We start from the raw sequence: 9,643 nt of genomic DNA, 5'->3' as shown, positions 1-9,643 counted from the left end.
CCGCTTTCCAGGCACGCCGCCCCATCGCTGACACGGCGCGCCTTCTCCCCGACTGCAAGTTCACTTCGTGCACTTCGCAGAGGCCCCACGGCCACCCGTGTCCCTGAAACCCGTAGCGACAATTCTGTCTCTTCCCTCAAGAGCGGCAGACGCGTGGTATCCCGCCCGGCTCCACCCCGGGGCCCGGCACTGCGCCTCGCCGTCCTCTGGCGGGGCTGCCGCGCGGACGGGCCCGGCAGCGGATCCCCGCAGCGGGGAGGGCTGCCGACACCCCGCCCCCCCCGCGGCGCGGCGGGGAGATCAGGCACGGGAACAACACACCACACCCCCGCGACACCCGGCCCGGCCCGCCGGCCGCTGCCCCCGGGGCCGCCGCGCACCATCGAGAGCGGGCCGCCCACCGCCGCGGCTGGCCAGCGCGTCGCAGCCCTGCGCGGAGTCACCCTCCGGCCGCCATCTTGGGTGTGGGCAGTGAGAAGCCCCCCCCCCCGATGCCCTTCCCTAGGGGAACAGCAGCAGCGACACCCCGACCCGTCAAGAGGCGGGGAGAGGACGAAGGGGGCGGGGTGACCCCGCCGCGAACAGCCAGCACGTTCACAAGACCTAAAGTCGCATTTAAAAAAAAAAAACAACCAAAAAACCACAAAGCAACCGAACATCAAAACATAAACCGAAACAGCCCGCCCTCCAAACTCTCCGTCCCACACGGGAAGGGAGGGGCGGCTTGCCCCTACTTAAAATGGCAGCTGCTTCCGCCCTCGCCTGGTGACCCCGCCCCCTCAGCCAGGGGGCGGGGCGGCAGCAGGTAACGCGCACCCGTGTGCGTGTGCGCGCCCGCGGAATAGCCCCGCGGGCGCGCGTGCGCAGCGCCGGCTACCCCCCACCCCCACCCGTGACACACGCGTCAGGAGACGCAGCGCGCGGCGGGGCGCCCGCCCCCCTCCCCCCGGTCCCGCCCCGCCCCTTCCCCCGCCCCTCCCCGAGGCCCTCCGCGCGCGCGCCGCGGCCCGACCGGAGGCCCGGCGGACCCGCACCGGCTGCGGCAGCGCGATGACGGCGCGGCGGGAGGCGGCGGCGGCGCCCGGGTCCCGCGGCTCCCCCGGCTCCCCCGGCTCCCCCGGGGCCCCCGGGGCCCCCGGGGCCCCCTGCCTCCGCGCCGGCGGCGGGGCGGCTGCCTGGCGGGGCGCGGCGCTGCGCTTCGCCCTGGCGGTGCTGCTCCACACGGCGCGGGCCGAGAAGGAAGGTGAGACCCAGATTTCTCCTCCTTCCTTCTCCTTCTCCCTCCGCCTCTTCCTCCGGCGGCGGTTGCGGCGCGGGCGCGTAACGGGGGGGGGGGCGGCCGGTGGGGCTCCCGGCCTGGCAGCCCCTTTTCCGGCGGGTCCCGCTGCCCGCCGGGCGGGGAGTCGCTGGCGCTGTCCGCCGGGGTGGCTCCCCCGCCGGGGTGGCTGCCCCGCCGGGGTGGCTCCCCCGCCACGGCTGCAGGGGAGCGCCGTGGGTGTGCGGGGGGGAGAGTGTGTGTGTGTGGGGGGGGGGGGGGGGGGGGGGGGCTGATGAAGGGGGAGGCGCTGGCGTTGGGGCGAACTTGGTGGGGTTTCTCCTCCCTTGACGGCGGTGGGGATGGACCTGGAGCTGCCCTTTAAAAAGGAGAGAGGGGAAAGACGTTAAAAAAAAAAAAAAAAAAAAAAAAAGGCTTTTTCGCGTTGAGCTGGTTTCCCTACGGCAGGCTTCCAGCGGGAGACCGAGCCAAGCCAAACAGACGGGCAAACCTGCCCGAGAAAGGGTCGAAATGCACGGTCGGGAGTGACAGCGAGACCCCCTTCGCCTCCCCGAACTTTTGACAGGTGTCCGGCGCCTTCATGAGGTCGCTGGTGTTTTCTTTGTAGTTTAGTGAAAGTCAGATGGGGACTTTTAAACTTCTAGTGTCTTTGGGTTTGGCACATTGTCTTTTCATTGTGGTTTAACAAGGGGAAAAAAAAGCCCCGAGCGAAACACCTAAGCAAATTCTGTAGCGTTGCTGAGAACAGCTTTCGAGCATTTCCAAGGTGCAGACTCATAGTCCACTTAAAAGTGTGGCTGTGTGGCAGTGTTAAAGAGCAGCAGATAAATGTAATGTATTGCAGAAGTAGGTGAAATAGATTTACTTTGGCTGACAGGAGGATTTACTTTTCAGGCAAGTTGCTGCGCTGGAGGAGGGTATATTGGAAGGAGATCAACATGTATCAGGCCAGATGAGGTCCAAGATGACGAAACAGAATAAGAATAAAAAAGAATAAAAAGGGTATGGAATAGGAGTTTAGTGAGGAGCCTGTGGGCATGTCTCTAGACCAGACAAGGGAAGAAATGCATTCTAATAATCAGAATAATATGTAGATGTGCCTTTCATTTTCTAATGAAGGGCTCAATTTGAGTAATTTCAGAGTAACTTGTTTTTACAAATATGATGATGTTGATGTTAAGGTGATTAAAAAAGAAAAAGGATCAATTTTGCATCACAGCTGCTCTTGTTCCCTTGACTTTGTCTTCAGAGAATTTAACGTTTAGAAAGCAGCATGAAGAAGATACAGTGCCCTTAGAGTGATGAGAATTTTTAAGTCTATAGTGTCTTGAGGTACTAGAAAAGTTCAAATGCTTCAGAAATACCTATTTTTAACTCTTGATTTTCATTCCATTCCTTTACAGGTAATAGCTTATGTGAGTTTATAAGCTTTATCAGTGATGTTACATACTGGTATGATGGAACTGATACATGCTCTAAAAGTGGTGACAGCTGGGGCCATGATCTGGCTTTGTTCATTTGTGAAGGAGATAATTTTTTTTTTTTTTTTTTTTCTCTATGGACTTCCTTGGCATTCCTAGATAAACAAAGGCGGGTTTAGATTCGCAGAGTTAGAACGGATGTGATTGAAGTCCTTGAAGAAAATGGAATAGTTTGTACAGATACTATTTCCTTCTATTGATACAGTCTATCACTTAAATTTTATCCCAGCAACACTTCTGTAATTTTCAAAAAGTGAATTTGATTCTCGTACAGAACACAGATTTTTTTGCAGTCTTCTGATTTCTGACACTTGTTTTTCTTCCCAAGTGTTTTGCTGCTTGAGTGTAGTCTGAGCGGTACATTTAAGCTCACTAAGTCTTGGTTTGATGTTGTGGGATTTTGTTGTTTTTTTGTGTTTTGGTTGGTTGGGTTTTTTTAATTAATCTTTTATGGACTCCTTAGAAGAATTCCTTGATGGTGTGCTTTTGTGGATTACACATTGAAAACTGTTTTCTTGGAGTCTTCCTTTTGCTGAGTGTAATGTCTGTTTATACCCTGGATAAAACAACAGCGGAATTTTAAAGCAAGACAAAGTCAAAAGTGACTTGTGAGGTCGAGTGCCATTGGTCTCAAACTACAGTCTAAGTGCCAGTCTGCAAGGGGCAGTAGCAGAGCAGAGGAGAAGGACCAGCTCGGACAGTGAGCCTTTAGACCAAGGTAGGAGCTCAAAATGAAACAGCAGTTCAGAAGAAAGGAGGGGAGAGCGTTTCAGGCTCTGTCCTTCAGCGCCTTAGCTTCTACCAGCTTGTGTCAAGTTAAACATAGTAAGGCATAGTTTTTTAAAAAATAATCTGGAAGGAAGGAACTAGCTAGGAATATCCTTTCCATCTCCCAACTGTGGACATACATGTTTCACTACAGCTGCAGGAAGGAAGCTGTGGGGAGGGATTAGAACTGAGGTTGTGCATTCTTGCTCCTGTCCTGTTTCTGCGCTGCTGAGTTGAAGGTGACTGTAGTAAAACCCAGTGCAGTATATATTTCAGAGAAGTTGCTACAGAAAAGATTGATAGAAGCAGGTACTCAGATGAATTATAGGAGTGAGGGAAGAATAGATCAGAATATCACAAAAGAGAGTGAAAAACAAAGGTGGAGGACACTTATTTTCCTCTTATCTTGCCCGTACATGAGGAGAAACTGCAGGAAAGTTGATGGTGATACACAGAAGAGTGAGTTGGCTTCATCCTCCTGTGGAGAAGGAGCAGCAAGCAGTTCTTTATGGAGCTGTCATGAGTAGGAAGAAGATTGGTGCTGGAGTATTCCCTGTTGACAGGGCTGCTTCTAGTTCCCAATCTTAGTTAAAGAGTTTGAAGGTAAAAATGTAACATAAACAGCTTTGCCATTTGTCTGAAAGCAAAAAGCAAAACTGAATTCCTTTGTGTGTATAAGCTGTAAATCAAATCAATGGAGAACAGTGATATTGCTGTACATTCTCTCTCTGCTAGAGAGATAGAACTTGTGGAAATTATCTGGTATCTGAACAAATATGAGAGCAGACAAAACTGTATGTGGACCAGCCAAAACTTAAAACATCAATTTCAGACTAAACAGTGATGTGTGACTTTTTTTTTTTTTTTTTTTTTGTCTATCTGGATTCTCAGTGCCCATATGTTGCTGAGGAATGAGTAAGACTGAGAAGGGTGTAAAATTTTTTTTGCTGTTTTTTTGTTTTGTTTTGGTTTTTTTTTTTTTTTTGTTTTGTTTTGTTTTTTTTTCACTTAGAAAATCTGTGAACCTATAGCAAAAGAATGACATGGCAGGAAAAAAAAAATCTGGATTAGGTCTCAAAGAGCCTCTTGCCATTTAGGAGGGACAAAAATAACTTGAATTTCTTTTGCAAATACATATGATTTTCAGGCTTTTTGTAGGCTCATCCTTTCCTAGTGTAATTATCATGTTCTGTGTTGCCACATGAATCGAGGACAACTTTCAGTTTATATTTGAGTGTGTGCAGTTTTTGTTTTGGGTTTAGTTTGTTTTGGGGTTTTTCTATTCTTTAGTTGTTTTTTTGGGGGTTGGCATGGGTGGACACACAACAGCCCTGTGGGTTTCAGGTTGAAGGAAGCCATAGTAATGCCATAAACCCTGTGGTCAGTAAAATGTTTTGAAGGCAAATGTCTTAACATCAACATGCTTTTTACCTGATAACTGTTTTGTGTTTGTTCCTTTATTTATCTTAAAAAAAATTCTTTATATATGTTTTATACAACAGTGAGAGTTTTTAATTTTTTCTTTTTTTATCACTTTTTATTTGGCCAGCTGGCTGAAAGCCTATTGAGACTATTTTGATAGTTCTCTTACCTACCCCACCTGCTCACAAGATAGGTGCAATTAGAACAAGGTTGATATTTAATCTATGTTCTATCCCTAAATGTAATTTTTGAAGTTACATTTTAGTGCAGATATGGGAAAAAATTTCAATTTAAACATCCAAGATCTAATACCAGATAGGTCAGTGAAAATGTGAAATGCTTTTTTTTTTTTTTTTTTTTTTCCTTAAAGCTTGACATATTCTCTGCTAGCATCCTAGAAACTAAGATAGTTACTGATTATAAATGGTAGGTAAAATAATCACGAATTAGTTGGAGAGTGGTGGTGTCTTTAGAACAGTGCACTGGGATGCTGGAGTTCTGGTTCCATTTTTGTCATTCTGCCTAATCTTGGGCAAGTAGCTTTTCCTTTTTGCTTTTTGCCACTATCTAAAATGGCAATCCAGGATACTTCATATGAGTATAGAAAATAGACTAACGGTGGAAGGTGATGTGGGAGAAAGTGTATGTGTTTAAAATAATATTATTAAAAAACCTATTCACATATACTATTTGTTTGTCATATCCTATTGTCAGAACTAATGTATAGCATGATACCATTTATTTTAATGCTAATGTTTTGACCCTGACTTAAATCAAAATGTGATCCAGAAAGAATGACCTCAGTCAAACTGGAAATACTCCAGCAGCTGAAGTGGCACATGAAAATCATGAACAGTGGGAGGAAAACATGGTGAATAAAAGTTGTCAATGCTATCTCACTGTGGTTTTGAAACTTAAGTATGGGCAAGCTGATCAGGTTTGCGCTATGTCTTTGCTCTTGTGAATGATAAATACGAACTATGTGCTTGGATTGAAAGGTCTCATACTTGCCTGCAGAATCTTTGGGCTAAATTAAATAGAAGGAAGAACTGTAATGCGCGGGGCAGGAGGTTGGGACCCCATGTTCTCGATGACCTTCCGTGTACTCTCGAAATGGTTGCTGTTCTCTCCTCTGCATCTCTGTCCCTCACCAGTGTCCAGCTGCAGCGCGTGCGTGCGGCAGACCGAGGTACCCTCGCCCGGAGGGGTCCATGGAAGGATGGTGTGCTGCCGACTCTTGAAGGAACTTGCTGTGTGTTTGTACAGCACCTACCGTGATGAAGCACCTCCAAATTTTGCAGAAATCAACAGCATTGCTTTATTTAAAGCTTTCCAGTTGCGATTTTTGTGGTTGATTGCCAGTATCTCAGTATGGGTTACTTTGAGTCGTTTGGATACATTTGTGCATGCTAAAATTTCGCCTGTTTGCGGTAAAGCTTGGGCATTTGCTGTGTGTGACTTTATTTCAAAACCTACCCAGTTTTGCTCTGCTTAAAGCAGTACCTGTTTTGATTCCATGGTGGATTTACTAAGTTTATAAGCATAAAGAATCTTTCAAACTGTAAACGTGATAAATCACCTGGGAGTTTGTCAGTGAATGGTGGATGTTGTGGTTCGTGTATAACCAGCAGTAAAAGTTGTGCTACTGAAGCACGGGCTAGAACCAGTTTGGTTTGTTCCTGTGTTTGTGAGTTCGGCAAGAATAAAAGTCAGTAAAGATCTGTTTTACTTCTCTTGCTAGTAGCTGCTATCCAGTGTGGTGCCTCTGACTTTGTCAGTCTACAGCATCAATTTACCTGGGTGTAACAGGAGCTGGGAGAAGGTGTCTTTTTTTTTTTACTCTAAAAGACAGCATTTTAAGTAAATCTGCACTCTTCATGGTAATCGGTGGGGATACTCGGAACTGGACTGGGCAATCCCTTGAGCAGCCAGCTCCGACGGGACCTGCTCTGGCCAGGCGGCTGGGCTGGAGGCCTCCGGGGTCAGTTCCATCCAGCCTGCGTTATCCTGCAGCTCCAAAAGGTGAGCCCACCGGCTGCTTATTACAAAAGGAAGTGATTCGATCCATTCACCCATGGTAGTCGCCAAATCTGAGTTTAAACTACAGTTACTTTAAAAATATTTTCTGCTTTTTCTAAAAATTTGTGTTAGTATTTCAGTGTTTTTAATTATTATTACCGAGATAGAGGATGCAGAATTTCTTCTTGCATAGGGAGTATATCAGTGCGTTGCTCGACTTTTTATTAGTAATTTAGTTTGTTAATTTGGAAATAGGAACAGAGTTCCAAATTAATTTGCTCACTGTTGCCCACCATTCTTATATGGAGGAGTTGTTAACAAACGGTTCAGATACGGAGATGGTAATACTTGCCACCAACTTCCCTTCTTCCATTTCATAAAGCTTGTAAACTGAAAATGTAGATGCCTGGTTTAGGAAACCAAAGGAACCAATGACCATGAGCATGAAAGAGGAGGTATTTATCTTTCTAGTCATAAATACGGGCAAAGAATAATCCTGTGTTAGATACGGGTTTGCTAGAGGCAGCTGGTAAAAGTTTAACGCGTGATGCAGGAATGTTGGCTATTTCTGTTTTCTGAACTGTCTACATGGAATAATTAGTGATTTACTGACTGTAGCGAGGATGTGATGCAGCATCTTCACTTAACTCTTTTAAAATCTGTTTTTAACATTTTCTGATAAGCTGGCTTGAATATCTTGTGCTCTGGAATATTAAAGGGACTAAGCCAGGATTGTGTGTACTCGCACTCTTGCTGTTTTTTTAAAAACCTTGGATGTAATGGGGAAATAGCAAAGATCTGAAGGATTGCAATGTAATCGTACTCTTTGAAAAGGAAAAAAAAAAAAAAAATTGAGGAGTTTTACACTAGTTTGAGATTTTCATGCTACATTTACCAGATCTATCTTCTCACGAAGACTGTCACAGAGACATTTTTAACACCTCTTCTCTTCCTGCCTGGCATGCATAGCAGTAGAGAACCATCAGAGAACAACTGTAGTTTTACTGTAGTTGTTGAACTGGTTTTGAGCTACCTGAATGAAATTTAATGGAAGAAGGTATACAGGAAATGAAACTGTGTACCTAGCAGCTCTTTCTGTCTATATACTGTATGAAGTTACAAAATGTTATTTAATAGAACTGTTTAGCTGACTCTAATACAACATGCTTAAGTTTTTAAAGTTATTTGACTAATGCATCCATTAACTATTCTTCATAAAGCAATCTGTTTTAACAGTGATGCCTTAAGTCTTATCTGAGGGGTTTTTTTTCGGTTGAGCATCTAGATCTATGTTGTACTGAACAGATTTGATGTAGTAGAATGAGCACAGACTTTTTAAAGTCACTTAAACTTAAAAAAATCCCAAACAAGCCTTGGTTATAGGTTTTTTTATTTAAGTCAGGAAGTACAGCTAGTAGTGGTGTTAAACAGATTAAATCACCATTTGAGGGAGTGATGATAGAATGGGAGACAAAGTTGTAGACAAGCATGGTACTGATTTAAATAATATGAAACACTTGTTTCCACTAAACCTCTTATATCCACTGTTCATTAACTTGGCTCTTTAGATCCATAGATCTGAAGTAAAATGGGATCCTTGTAGAGGAGGATGGTAGTGAAGAAAAAATAACTGAGAAAAGCTCTTAAAGAGGAGGGTTTTTAAGAGGGAATTTTAGCTTTTGAAAAAGAAAGCTTTCTTGTTTCCTTACAGGTATACTTTTGTTGGTAACATCTCAAGGTAGTTTCCTCAGTGTGAAATTGGATGGCTTCAGCATAGTTTGATGTGACTGACTTATGAAATGTCTCTATTTTGTAATAGGTAAGCTGCAGACTGAAAGTATCTGGCTCAGACTGAAGGTGATAGAAGATACTGATATTGAGATAAAGAAATCAGCTATTTTTCATGACATCTTCTTCCACGAGGGGATTTTTGGGTCCCACATTTGAGATGTTGATGTAGTATGTTAAGTGATTTTAAAAACTGGTTATCTGAAGCTTGTAAATAAATATGAAATCATCTAGCAATACAGAAAAAATCTTAGTGAATCAGTGATCTACACCAAAATACTCTACAAATGTTTGCAGTTGTAATTTTTAGATAACAATAAAAACTATCCGGGCAACTAGATAGACTGCAACCAAACACCCTGCAGTTTATTCCCAGTATGGTTCATGCTCTACCTTGCAGACTGGTTACAAGGGGTTTCTCCTGACTCTATTCGGGGACCTGTCCTGGTTAATATCTTTGTCACTGATCTAGAGTTGGAGTGTACCAAATCTGGGGAGCAGTCAGTATGCTCAAAGGCAGGGCTGCATTTCAGAGATACTTAAACAGGACAGAGCAATGAGCTGACAGAAATCCAAAAAGACAAACGGAAAGCCCTTCATATGGGACAGAATAACCACTTGCAGGGGGATATAAGCTGGAAATGCTATACCTGAGCCAACAATATACCCTGGCTGCATACAGGAGTGTAGCCACTGGACTGAACAAAGTGATTATTCCTGATTACGTAGCACTTAATAGTCCACACCTAAACCGCTGCACGCAGTTTTGCTCTCCGCCATCCGACTGGAAGGTGGCAGAGACGGTCAGTGGGCACATGACCTGTAAAGAGAAGCTGAGGGACCTAAAGCTGCGTGGAGGTGAGGCTTTGGAGGGTCCTCGTGGCAGCCT

The 9,643-nt window shown here is 45.1% G+C and overlaps 1 protein-coding gene across 1 annotated transcript in view; it reads left to right on the top strand.

Annotated features, from left to right (window-relative positions):
• The first annotated feature begins 1,120 nt into the window (after positions 1-1,120).
• Positions 1,121-9,643, top strand: part of TMEM131 (transmembrane protein 131) — a 99,473-nt gene continuing 90,950 nt past the window's right edge. Inside the window, 1 exon segment of the mRNA XM_042788390.1 lies at positions 1,121-1,243. The gene's annotated coding sequence lies outside the window, so the exon portion shown is untranslated.

The sequence above is a fragment of the Tyto alba genome, unplaced genomic scaffold, assembly GCF_018691265.1.
Source record: "Tyto alba isolate M040663 unplaced genomic scaffold, T.alba_DEE_v4.0 Super-Scaffold_14, whole genome shotgun sequence".
Classification (NCBI taxonomy): Eukaryota; Metazoa; Chordata; class Aves; order Strigiformes; family Tytonidae; genus Tyto; species Tyto alba.
This window is presented reverse-complemented; position numbering and strand designations above follow the sequence as displayed.